We start from the raw sequence: 13,004 nt of genomic DNA on the forward strand, positions 1-13,004 counted from the left end.
TCGGGTTCTGGTTCGGTGTAGGGTTCGGTTTAGGGTTCGGGTTAGGTTTAGGGTTAGGGTTAGGGTTACGGTTCAGGTTCGGGTTAGGCTTATGTTTAGGGTCGGTTTAGGGTTAGGGTTCGCATTAGGTTTAGGGTTAGGTTTAGTGTTAGGGTTAGTGTTAGGGTTCGGTTTAGTCTTAGGGATCGGGTTACGGTTAGGTTTAGGTTTAGGGTTAGGGTTCATTTTAGGGTTCGGTTTCAGGTTCTGGTTCTGTTTAGGGTTAGGGTTAGGGTTATTGTTAGGGTTAGGTTTCAGGAGAGGGTTAGTGTTAGGGTTCGGGTTAGGGTTAGGTTAGGGTTCGGATTCGTGTTAGGGTTCGTTTTAGGGTTAGGGTTTAGGTTAGGGTTAGGGTTAGAGTTAGGGTTAGCCATAGGATTAGGTTAAGGGTTAGAGTTAGGGTTTGGTTTAATGTTAGGGTTCGGGTTCAGGTTAGGGTTAGGATTCGGATTAGGGTTAGGGTTAGGGCTAGGGTTAGGGTTAGGGTTAGCGTTAGTGTTAGTGTTAGGGTTATTGTTAGGTTTCGGGTTAGGGTTAGGGTTAGGATTCAGGTTGGGGTTCGGGTTAGTGTTAGGGTTCGTGTTAGGGTTAGTTTTCGGGTTAGGGTTAGGGTTAGGTTTAGATTTAGTGTTAGGGTTAGGGTTATGGTTATGGTTATGGTTAAGGTTCGGGTTCGGGTCCGGGTTTGGATTCGGGTTAGGTTTATGGTTAGGGTGAAGGTTACGGTTAGGGTTAGGGTTAGGGGTAGGGTTAGGGTTAGGGTTCGGGTTCTGGTTCGGTTAGGGGTAGGGTTAGGGTTAGGGTTAGGGTTCGGTTTGGGTTAGTGTTAGGGTTCGTGTTAGGGTTAGGGTTCGGGTTCGGGTTAGGGTTAGGTTTAGATGTAGTGTTAGGGTTAGAGTTAGGGTTAGGGTTAAGGTTCGGGTTCGGGTCCGGTGTCGGGTTCGGGTTAGGGTTAGGGTTAGGGTTAGGGTAAGGGATAGGGTTAGGTTTAGGGTCAGAGTTAGGGTTCGAGTTACGGTTAGGGTTCGAGTTAGCGTTAGGGTTAGAGTTTGGGTTAGGGTTAGGGTAGGGTTAGGGTTGGGGTTAGGGTTAGGGTTCTGGTTAGGGTTAGGAATAGGGTTAGGGTTAGGGTTCGGGTTAGGATTAGGCTTAGGGTTCGGATTCGTATTAGGGTTTCGTTTAGCATTAGGTTTAGGGTTAGGGCTAGGGTTTCCAGTTCGGGTTCGGGTTCGGGTTAGGGTTATGGTTAGGGTTCGGATTATGATTAGGGTTACGGTTAAAGTTAGAGTAACGTTTAGGGGTTAGGGTTAGGGCGTAGGGTTAGGGTTATGGTTAGTGTTCGGATTGGGGTTAGGGTTAGGGTTAGGGTTAGGTTTCGGATTAGGTTTAGGGTTAGTGTTAGGGTTAGGGTAATGGTTAGGGGTCGGGTTAGGTTTAGGGTTAGGGGTTAGGGGTAGGGTTAGGGTTAGGGTTAGGGTTCGTATTCGGGTTAGAGTTAGGGTTAGGGTTAGGTTAGGGTGAGTGTTCGGTATCCGGTTCTGGTTCGGGTTTGGGTTAGGGTTAGGGTTAGTGTTCGGGTTTGTTTTAGGGTTAGGGTTAGGGATAGGGTTAGGGTTAGGGTTAGTGTTCGCATTAGGGTTAGGGTTAATTTTAGGGTTAGGGTTAGTGTTCGGGTTAGGGTTTGTGTTATGGATAGGTTTAGGGTTACCATTAGGGTTAGGTTGAGGGTTAGATTTAGGGTTAGGGTTAGGGTTAGTGTTAGGGTTAGGGTTAGGTTAGGGTTAGGGTTCGGGATCGTGTTCGGGTTAGGGTTAGGTTTAGGGTTAGGGTTAGGTTTCGGGTTTGGGTTAGAGTTAGGGTTAGGGTTCGGGTTAAGGTTAGGGTTCGCATTAGGGGTAGGTTTAGGTTTAGGGTTAGGTTTAGGGTTAGGGTTCGTGTTATGGTTAGGGTCAGGGTTACGGTTAGGTTTAGGGTTAGGGTTATGTTTGGCGTTAGGGATAGGGTTATGGTTAGGATTTGGTTTAGGGTTAGGGTTAGGGTTAGGGTTAGGGTTAGGGTTAGTGTTAGGGTTCGGGTTAGGGTTAGGGTTCGGGTTAGGGTTAGGGTTAGGTTTAGAATTAGTGTTAGGTTTCGGGTTAGGGTTAGGGTTAGATTTTGGGTTAGGTTTTGGTTTCGGGTTTGGGGTCGTGTTCGGATTAGAGTTAGGGATAGGGTTATTTTTAGGGTTAGGGTTAGGTGTAGGATTAGTGCTAGGGTTCGGTTTCTGGTTCAGGATAGGGTTAGGGTTACGGTTAGGGTTAGGGTTAGGGTTATGTTTATGGTTAGGGTTATGGTTTGTGTTAGGGTTAGGGGTTATGGTTAAGGGTTAGGGTTAGGGTTAGGGTTAGGGTTAGGTTTAGGGTTAAGATTGGGTTCGGGGTCGGGTTCGGTTTCGGGTTTGGATTAGGGTTAGGGTTAGGGTTTTTGGTTAGGGTTATGGTTATTCTCGGGTTCGGGTTCTGCTTCCGGATACGGTTAGGTTTAGGATTAGGGTTAGGTTTAGGGTTAGGGTTCGGGTTCGGGTTCGGGTTAGGGTTCGGATTCGGGTTCGGTGTCTGGTTCTGGTTAGGGTTAGGGTTAGGGTTAGGGTTCGGGTTTGGTTTAGGGTTAGGGTTAGGGTTAGGTTTAGGGTTCGGATTAGGGTTAGGGTTCGCATTAGTGTTTGGGTTAGGTTTAGATTTAGGGCTAGAGTTAGGGTTCGGGTTCGGGTTCAGCTTAGGGATAGGGATCGGGTTACGGTTAGGGTTAGGGTTAGTTAGGGTTATGGTTAGGGTTAGGGTTCGGGTTTGGGTTCCTGTTACTTTTAGGTTTAGGTTTAGGTTTAGGGTTAGGGTTCGGGTTAGGGTTAGGGATAGGGTTAGGGTTAGGGTTAGAGTTAGGGTGAAGTTTAGGGTGAGGGTTAGGTTTAGGGTTCAGGTTAGCATTAGGGATAGGGTAAGGGTTAGGGTTAGTGTTAGGGTTCGGTTTATGGTTATGGTTAGGGTTAGGGTTATTGTTAGGCTTCCGTTTAGGGTTAGGGTTAGGATTCAGGTTCGGGTTCGGTGTGGGTTCAGGCTAGGGTTAGGGCTAGGGTTCGTGTTCAGGTTAGGGATAGGGTTAGGGTTTGGATTAGGGGTTAGGTTTAGGGATACGGTTAGGGTTAGTGTTAGGTTTCTGGTTGGGTTTAGGTTTAGGCTTATCTGTTAGGGTTAGGGTTAGGTTTCGGTTAGGTTTAGGGTGATGGTTAGTGTTAGGCTTTGTGTTAGCGTTAGGGATTAGGGTTAAGGGTTAGGGTTAGGGTTAGGTTTATGGTTAAGGTTTGGGTTCGGGGTCGGGTTCCAGGTCGGGTTAGGGTTAGGGTTAGGGTTACGGTTAGGGATAGGGTGAGGTTTAGGGTTAGGGTTAGGTTTTGGGTTCGGGTTGGGGTTCGGGTTAGGGATAGGGTTAGGTTTAGGGTTTGGGTTAGGGTTAGGGTTAGCCTTCGGGTTCGGGTTTTGGTTCCGAATAGGGTTAGGTTTAGGATTAGGATTAGGGTTAGGGTTAGGGTTCGGGTTAGGGTTAGGGTTTGAGTTAGGGTTAGGGTTAGTTTCGGTTTGGGGTTAGGGTTCGGTTTGGGGTTAGGGTTCGGTTCGGTTTAATGTTAGATTTTGGGTTAGATTTAGGGTTAGGGTTAGGCTTAACTTTAGGTTTAGGGTTCGGGTTAGGGTTCGGGTTAGGTTTTGGGTTAGTGGTTAGGGTTAGGGCATAGGTTTAGGGTTAGTGTTAGTGTTAGGGTTAGGGTTAGGGCTTTGGTTAGTGTTCGGGTTAGGTTTCAGGTTCGTGTTAGGGTTCGGTTTATGGTTAAGTTTAGGGTAGGTTTAGGGTTAGGTTTAGGGTTAGGGTTCGAGTTAGGGTTAGGGATATTGTTAGGGTTAGGGTTAGAGTTACTTTTCGGGTTAGGGTTAGGTTTCTGGTTCGTGTTAGAGTTAGGTTTCGGATTAGGGTTAAGGTTCGGGTTATGGTTAGGGTTACAGTTAGGGTTAGGGTTAGGTTTAGGGTTAGTGTTTGGATTCGGGTTAGTGTTAGTGTTAGGGTTAGGGTTAGTGTTAGTGTTAGGCTTCGCGTTAGGTTTTGGGTTAGGGTTAGTGATCGGGTTCGGGTTAGGATTCGGGTTCGGATTAGGGTTCGGGTTCGTGTTAGGGTTGGGGTTACAGTTCGGGTTAGGCTTAGGGTTAGGGTTAGGGTTCAGATTAGGATTAGGGTTAGGGTTAGGGTTAGAGTTAGAGTAAGGGTTAGGGGTTATTGTTAGGGCTTAGGGTTAGGGTTAGTGTTAGGGTTAGGGTTAGGGATAGGGCTTTGGTTAGTGTTCGGGTTATGGTTAGGGTTAGAGTTAGGGTTCAGATTAGGGTTAGGGTTAGGGTTAGGGTTAGGTTTAGGGTTCTGATTAGGGTTACGTTTAGGGTTAGGTTTAGGGTTAGGGTTAGGGTTAGGGTTAGGGTAAGGGTTAGGTGTTGGGTTAGGTTTAGTGTTCAGGTTAGGCCTCGGGTTCGGGTTCGGGGTAGGGTTAAGGTTTGTTGTTAGGGTTCGAGTTAGGGTTAGGGTTCGGGTTCGGGTTCGTGTTATGGTTATGGTTAGGGTTAGGGTTAGGTTTAGGGGTTAGTGTTAGGGTTAGGGTAAGGGTTAGGGTTAGATTTCAGGATCGGTTTAGGGTTAGGGTTCGGGTTAGGTTTAGGGTTAGGGTTTGGGTTCGGGTTCGGGTTCGGGTTCGGGTTAGGGTTAGGGTAGGGTTAGGCTTAGGGTTATGGTTAGGGTTAGGGTTAGGCTTAGGGTTAGGGTTAGGATTAGGTTTAGGGGTTAGGGTTAGGGTTAGGGTAAGGGTTAGGGTTAGATTTCAGGATCGGTTTATGGTTAGGGTTCGGGTTAGGTTTAGGGTTAGGGTTAGGGTTTGGGTTCGGGTTCGGCTTAGGGTTAGGGTTAGGGTAGGGTTAGGCTTAGGTTTATGGTTAGGGTTAGGGTTAGGCTTAGGTTTAGGGTTAGGGTTAGGGTTAGTGGTTAGGGTTAGGGCACAAGGTTAGGGTTAGGGTTAGGGTTAGTGGTTAGGGTTAGGGAATAAGGTTAGGGTTAGTGTTAGGGTTAGGGTTAGTGTTAGGGCTTTGGTTAGTGTTCGGGTTAGGTTTTGGGTTCGTGTTAGGGTTCGGTTTATGGTTAAGTTTAGGGTAGGGTTAGGGTTAGGTTTCGGGTTAGGGTTCGAGTTAGGGTTAGGGATATGTTAGGGTTAGGGTTAGAGTTACTTTTCGGGTTAGGGTTAGGTTTCGGGTTCGTGTTAGAGTTAGGTTTCGGGTTAGGATTAGGGTTAGGGTTAGGGTTACAGTTAGGGTTAGGGATAGGTTTAGGGTTAGTGTTTGGATTCGGGTTAGTGTTAATGTTAGGGTTAGGCTTAGTGTTAGTGTTAGGCTTCGCGTTAGGTTTCGGTTTAGGGTTAGTGATCGGATTCAGGTTAGGATTCGGGTTCGGATTAGGGTTCGGGTTCGGGGTTAGCGTTGGGGTTAGGGTTCGGGTTAGGGTTAGGGTTAGGGTTAGGGTTCGGATTAGGATTAGGGTTAGGGTTAGGGTTAGAGTTAGAGTAAGGGTTAGGGGTTATTGTTAGGGCGTAGTGTTAGCGTTAGTGTTAGGGTTAGGGTTAGGGTTAGGGCTTCGGTTAGTGTTCGGGTTATGATTAGGGATAGGGTTAGCGTTCGGATTAGGGTTAGGTTTAGGGTTAGGGTTAGGTTTAGGGTTCTGGTTAGGGTTTCGTTTAGGGTTAGGTTTAGGTTTAGGGTTAGGGTTAGGGTTAGCGTTAGGGTTAGGGTAAGGGTTAGGTGTTGGGTTAGGTTTAGTGTTCAGGTTAGGCCTCGGGTTCGGGTTCGGGGTAGGGTTAAGGTTTGTTGTTAGGGTTCGGGTTAGGGTTAGGGTTCGTGTTCGGGTTCGGGTTCATGTTAGGGTTAGGGTTAGCGTTAGGTTTAGGGGTTAGGGTTAGGGTTAGGGTTCGGATTAGGATTAGGGTTAGGGTTAGGGTTAGAGTTAGAGTAAGGGTTAGGGGTTATTGTTAGGGCGTAATGTTAGGGTTAGTGTTAAGGTTAGGGTTAGGGTTCGGACTTTGGTTAGTGTTCGGGTTATGGTTAGGGTTAGGGTTATGGTTCGGATTAGGGTTAGGTTTAGGGTTAGGGTTAGGTTTAGGGTTCTGGTAAGGTTACGTTTAGGGTTAGGTTTAGGTTTAGGGTTAGGGTTAGGGTTAGGGTAAGGGTTAGGTGTTGGGTTAGGTTTAGTGTTCAGGTTAGGCCTCGGGTTCGGGTTCGGGGTAGGGTTAAGGTTTGTTGTTAGGGTTAGTGTTAGGGTTCGGGTTTGGGTTCGTGTTAGGGTTAGGGTTAGGGTTAGGTTTAGGGGTTAGGGTAGGGTTAGGGTTATGGTAAGGTTTAGGGTTAGATTTCAGGATCGGTTTAGTGTTAGGGTTCGGGTTAGCTTTAGGGTTAGGTTTAGGGTTCGGGTTAGGGTTAGGGTAGGGTTAGGCTTAGGGTTATGGCTAGGGTTAGGGTTTGGGTTAGGATTAGGAGTTAGGGTTAAGTGTTTGTGTTAGGGTTAGGTTTCGGTTTAGGGTTAAGGTTTGGGTACGGTGTCGGGTTCCTATTCAGGTTAGGGTTAGGGTTAGTGTTAGGGTTAGGGTTACGGTTAGGGTTAGGGTGAGGTTTAGGGTTAGAGTTTGGTTTAAGGTTCGGGTTCGGGTTCGGGTTTGGGTTAGGGTTATGGTTAGCGGTAGGTTTTTGGTTAGTGTTACGGTTAGTCTTCAAGTTCGGGTTCTGGTTCCGGATAGGGTTAGGTTTAGAATTAGGAATAGGGTTAAAATTAGGGTTCTGGTTTGGGTTAGGGTCAGGGTTCGATTCGGGTGCTGTGTCGGGTTTGGTTTAGGCTTAGGGTTAGGTTTAGGGTAGGGTTATTGTTCGGGATCGGGTTAGGGTTATGGTCAGGGTTCGGGTTAGGGTTAGGGTTCGCATTAGGTTTAGGGTTAGGTTTAGTGTTAGGGTTCAAGTTCGGGTTCGCTTTAGGCTAAGGGATCGGGTTACGGAAAGTTTTAGGTTTAGGGTTAGGGTTCATTTTAGGCTTCGGTTTCAGTTTCGGGTTCAGTTTAGGGTTAGGGTTAGGGTTATGGTTAGGGTTTGGTTTCGGGAGAGGGTTAGGGTTAGGGTTAGGGTTATGTTTAAGTTTAGCGTTAGGGTTAGACATAGGGTTAGGTTTAGGGTTAGAGTTAGGGTTTGGGATACGGTTAGTGTTCGGGTTCGGGCTAGGGTTAGGATTTGGGTTAGGGTTAAGGTTAGACTTAGGGTTAGGGTTAGGGTTCGGGTTAGGGCTAGGGTTAGGGTTAGGGTTAGGTTTAGGAATAGGGTTAGGGTTATGGTTCGGGTGAGGGTTACGGTTCGGGTGAGGGTTACGGTTAGGATTAGGGTTAGGGGTAGGGTTAGGGTAAGGGTTCGGGTTCTGGATCGCTTTAGGGGTAGGGTTACGGTTAGGGTTAGGGTTAGGGTTCGGTTTAGGGTGAGTGATAGGGTTCGTTTTAGGGTTAGTGTTCGGGTTAGGGTTAGGGTTAGGTTTAGATTTAGTGTTAGGGTTAGGGTTAGGGTGAAGGTTCGGGTTCGGGTCCGGGGTCAGGTTAGGGTTAGGGTTAGGGTTAGGGTAAGGGATAGTGTTAGTGTTAGGATTAGAGTTAGGGTTCGGGCTAGGGTTAGGCTTCGAGTTAGGGTTAGGGTTAGGGTTCGGGTTCGGGTTAGGGTTAGGGTTAGGGTTTGGGTTCGGGTTAGGGTTTGGGTGAGGCTTAGGAATAGGGTTAAGGTTAGGGTTTGGGTTAGGGTTAGGCTTAGGGTGCGGATTTGTATTAGGGTTCGGTTTAGTGTTAGGTTAAGGGTTATGGATAGGGTTCGGTTTCGGGTTCGGGTTCGGGTTAGGGTTCAGGTTCGGGTTAGATTTAGGGTTAGGGTTCTGGTTCGGGTTCGGGTTAGGGTTAGGTTTATGGTTAGTGTTCGGATTAGGGTTATGGTTAGGGTTAGTGTTAGGGTTCGGATTAGGGTTAGGGTTAGGGTTAGGGTTAGGTTTAGGGTTTTGGTTAGGGTTACGTTTAGGGTTAGGTTTAGGTTTAGTGTTAGTGTTAGGTTAGGGTAATGGTTAGGGGTCGGGTTAGGGTTAGGGTTCCGGTCAGGCCTCGGGTTCGGGTTTGGGTTCGGGATAGGGTTAGGGGTTAGGGTTAGGGATAGGGTTAGGGTTAGTTTTCGGGTTCGGGTTAGAGTTACAGTTAGGTTTAGGTTAGGGTTCGGGTTCGGTATCGGGTTCGGGTTCGGGTTAGAGTTAGGAAAAGGGTTAGGGTTAGGGTTAGGGATAGTGTTAGGGTTAGGGTTAGGGTTCGCATTAGGGTTAGCGTTAGGTTAAGGGTTAGGGTTAGGGTTAGGGTTAGGGTTAGGGTTCGGGTTAGGTTTCGGGTGATGGTTATGGTTAGGGTTAGGATTAGCATTAGGGTTAGGGTTAGGGTTAGGATTAGGTTTAGGTTAGGGTTAGGGTTCGGGTTCGGGTTCGGGTAGGGTTAGGATTAGGGTTAGGTAGGGTTCGGGTTAGGGTTAGGGTTAGGGTTAGGGTTCGGGTAAGGGTTAGGGTTCGCATTAGGATTAGGTTTAGGGTTCGCATTAGGAATAGGTTTAGGTTTAGGTTTAGGATTAGGGTTAGGTTTCGGGTTATGGTTAGGGTTAGGGTTAGGGTTAGGTTTAGGGTTAGGGTTAGGTTTAGCGGTAGGGATAGGGTTATGGTTAGGGTTTGGTTTAAGTTTAGGTTTAGGGTTCATTTTAGGGTTCGGATTCAGGTTCGGATTCAGTTTAGGGTTAGGGTTAGGGTTATGGTTAGGGTTAGGTTTCGGGAGCGGGTTAGGGTTAGAGTTTGGGTTAGGGTTAGGTTTGGGTTCGGGTTCGTGTTAGGGTTCAGTTTAGGGTTATGGTTTGGGTTAGGGTTAGGGTTAGGGTTAAGCATAGGGTTAGGATTAGGGTTAGAGTTAGGATTTTGGATACGGTTAGGGTTCGGGTTCGGGCTAGGGTTAGGATTCGGGTTAGGGTTAAGGTTAGGGTTAGGGTTAGGGTTACGGTTACGGTTACGGTTAGGGTTAGGGTTAGGGTTAGGGCTAGGGTTAGGGTTAGGGTTAGGCTTAGGAATAGGGTTAGGGTTAGGGTTCTGGTTAGGGTTACGGTTCGGGTGAGGGTTACGGTTAGGATTCGGGTTAGGGGTAGGGTTAGGGTAAGGGGTCGGGTTCTGGTTCGCGTTAGGGGTAGGGTTATGGTTAGGGTTAGGGTTAGGGTTCGGTTTAGGGTGAGTGATAGGGTTCGTTTTCCGGTTAGTGTTCGGGTTAGGGTTAGGGTTAGGTTTAGATTTAGTGTTATGGTTAGGGTTAGGGTTAGGGTTAGGGTTAGGTTTAGGGTTAGGGTAAGGTATAGTGTTAGTGTTAGGATTAGAGTTAGGATTCGGGTTAGGGTTAGGGTTCGAGTTAGGGTTAGGGTTCGGGTTAGGGTTCGGGTTAGGGTTAGGGTTGGAGTTAGGGTTAGGGTTGGGGTTAGGGTTAGGCTTAGGGTTTGGATTCGTATTAGGGTACTGTTTAGCGTTAGGTTAAGGGTTAGGGTTAGGCTTCGGTTTCGGGTTCGGGTTAGGTTTAGAGTTAGGGTTTGGGTTAGATTTAGGGTTAGGGTTCTGGTTCGGGTTCGGGTTAGGGTTAGGGTTATGGTTAGTGTTCGGATTAGGGTTAGGGTTAGGTTTAGTGTTAGGGTTCGGATTAGGGTTAGGGTTAGGTTTAGGTTTAGGGTTTTGGTTAGGGTTACGTTTAGGGTTAGGTTTAGGTTTAGTGTTAGTGTTAGGTTAGGGTAATGGTTAGGGGTAAGGTTAGGGTTAGGGTTCTGGTCAGGCCTCGGGTTCGGGTTCGGGATAGGGTTAGGGGTTAGAGTTAGGGATAGGGTTAGGGTTAGGGTTTGGGTTCGGGTTAGACTTACGGTTAGGTTTAGGTTAGGGTTCGGGTTCTGTATCGGGTTCAGGTTAGGGTTAGGAAAAGGGTTAGGGTTAGGGTTAGGGATAGGGTTAGGGTTAGGGTTAGGGTTCGCATTAGGGTTAGCGTTAGGTTAAGGGTTAGGCTTAGGGTTAGGGTTAGGGTTCGGCTTAGGGTTCGGGTTATGGTTATGGTTAGGGTTAGGGTTAGGATTAGCGTTAGGGTTAGGGTTAGGGTTAGGGTTAGGGTTAGGGTTAGGTTTAGGTTAGGGTTAGGGTTCTGGTTTGGGTTCGGGTTAGGGTTAGGTTTAGGGTTAGGTTAGGGTTCGGGTATGGGTACGGGTTAGGGTTAGGGTTAGGGTTCGAGAAAGGGTTAGGGTTCGCATTAGGGTTAGGTTTAGGTTTAGTTTTAGGATTAGGGTTAGGGTTTGGGTTATGGTTAGGGTTAGGGTTACGGTTAGGTTTAGGGTTAGGGTTAGGTTTAGCCCTCGGGATAGGGTTATGGTTAGGATTTGTTTTAGGTTTAGGGTTAGGATGAGGGTTATGGTTATATTTCGGGTTCCGGTTTGGGGTGGGTTCAGGTTATGGTTTGGGCATGGGTTCGGATTCAGATTAGGGATAGGGTTAGGATTAGTGTTAGGGTTACTGTTCGGGTTAGGGTTAGGGTTAGCTTTCGGGTTAGGGTTAGGGATAGGATTCAGGTTTGGGTTCGGGTTAGGTTCACGGTTAGGATTAGGGTTAGGGTTATGGTTAGGGTTAGGGTTTGTGTTAGGGTTAGGTTTAGTGTTCGCGTTAGGTTTAGGGTTAGGGTTCGTGATCGGGTTAGGGTTAGGGTTAGGTTTAGGGTTAGGGTTATTTTTCGAGTTGGGTTTAGGGTTTGGTTTTGGTATCGGGTTCGGGATAGGGTTAGGGTTAGGGTTAGAGTTAGGGATCGGGTTAGGGTTATTGTTAGGGTTCGGGTTAGGGTTAGAGTTACGGTTCGGGTTAGGGTTAGTGTTAGGGTTCTGGTTAGGTTTAGGTTTCAGTTTCAGGTTAAGGTTTGGGTTCGGGTTAGGGTTTGGGTTCGGTTTAGGGTTGGGGTTATGGTTCGGGTTTGGGTTAGGATTAGGGTTAGGGTTCAGATTAGGATTAGGTTTAAGGTTAGGTTTAGAGTTAGAGTAACGGTTAGGGGTTAGGGTTAGGGCATAGGGTTAGGCTTAGGGTTAGTATTAGCGTTCGGATTGGGGTTAGTGATAGGGTTAGTTTTAGGTTTAGGGTTCTGGTTAGGGTTACATTTAGCGTTAGGTTTAGGGGTAGGGTTAGGGTTAGGGTTAGGGTAATGGTTAGGTGTCGGGTTAGGGTTAGGGTTCTGGTTAGGCCTCGGATTCTGGTTTGGGTTAGGGTTAGGGTTAGGGGTTAGGGTTAGGTTTAGATTTCGGGTTGGGGTTAGGGTTAGGTTTAGGGTCAGGGTTAGGGTTCGGGTTCGGGTTCGTTTTATGGGTTAGGTTTAGGGTTAGGTTTAGAATTCTGGTTAGGGTTAAGGTTAGGGTTATTGTTCGGGTTAGGGTTAGGGTTCGCATTATTGTTAGCGTTAGGTTTAGGGTTAGGGTTAGCGTTAGAATTAGGTTTAGGGTTAGGTTTAAGTTTAGAGTTAGGGTTAGGTCGGTTAAGTGTTAGGATTAGGGTTAGGTTTAGAGTTAGGGTTTGGGTTAGGGTTAGTTTAAGGGTTCGGGTTAGGGTTAGGGTTCAGGTTAGGGTTAGGGTTAGGTTTAGATTTAGTGTTAGGGTTAGTGTTAGGGTTAGATTTTGGGTTAGGGTTTGGGTTCAGTTTTGGGGTCGGGTTCGGATTAGGGTTAGCTTTAGGGTTAGGGTTAGGGTTAGGGTTAGCGTTAGGGTTAGTGGTAGGGTTTGGGTTCGTGTTAGGTTTCTGGTTCGGGTTAGGGTTAGGGTTAGGGTTAAGGTTAGGTTTAGGGTTGGCGTTAGGATTAGGTTTAGGGTTAGGGTTCCGGTTAGGTTTAGGGTTAAGGTTTGGGTTCTTGGTCGGGTTCCGGTTCGTGTTAGGGTTAGGGTTAGGGTTAGCGTTAGGGTTAGTGGTAGGGTTTGGGTTCGTGTTAGGTTTCTGGTTCGGGTTAGGGTTAGGGTTAGGGTTGGCGTTAGGATTAGGGTTAGGGTTAGGTTTCCGGTTAGGTTTAGGGTTAAGGTTTGGGTTCGGGGTCGGGTTCCGGTTCGTGTTAGGGTTAGGGTTAGGGTTAGGGTTAGGGTTAGAGTTAGGGTTTAGGTTCGTGTTAGGGTTAGGGTTAGGGTTAGGGTTAGGGTTAGAGTTAGGGTTCAGGTTAGTGTCAGGGTTAGGGTTCGGGTACGTGTACGGGTACGGGTTAGGGTTTGGGTTCGGGTTAGGGATAGGGTTAGGGTTAGGGTTAGAGTTCGGGTTCGGGTTGGGGTTAGTGTTCGGACTCGGGGTAGGGTTAGGGTTTGTTTTCGGGTCAGGGTTAAGGTTAGTGTTTAGGTTAGAGTTAGGGTTAGGTTTAGGGTTAGGGTTCGGGTTAGGGTTAGGGTTAGGTTTAGGAATCTGGTTCGGGTTCGGGTTAGGGGTAGGGTTAGGGTTAGGTTTATTGTTATGGTTATGGTTAGGGTTAGGGTTACGTTTAGGGTTTAGGGTTTAGGGGTTCGGGTTAGGATTAGGGCTACGGTTAGGGTTCTGGTTCGGGTTAGGGTTAGGGGTAGTGTTAGGGTCAGGGTTGGGGTTAGGGTTCGTGTTCCTGTTCGCGTTCAGGTTAGGGTTAGTGTCAGTGTTAGGGTTAGGGTTAGGCTTAGGGTTCGGGTAAGGCTAGTGTTAGGGTAGGGTTAGGGTTCGGGGTCGGGTTAGGGTTAGGGTTCGGGTTAGTCTTAGGGTTAGGGTTGGGGTTAGGGTTCGGGTTAGGTAAGGGTTAGTGTTATGGTTAGGGTTCGGGTTA

Source organism: Urocitellus parryii, unplaced genomic scaffold (assembly GCF_045843805.1).
Source record: "Urocitellus parryii isolate mUroPar1 unplaced genomic scaffold, mUroPar1.hap1 Scaffold_292, whole genome shotgun sequence".
Lineage (NCBI taxonomy): Eukaryota > Metazoa > Chordata > Mammalia > Rodentia > Sciuridae > Urocitellus > Urocitellus parryii.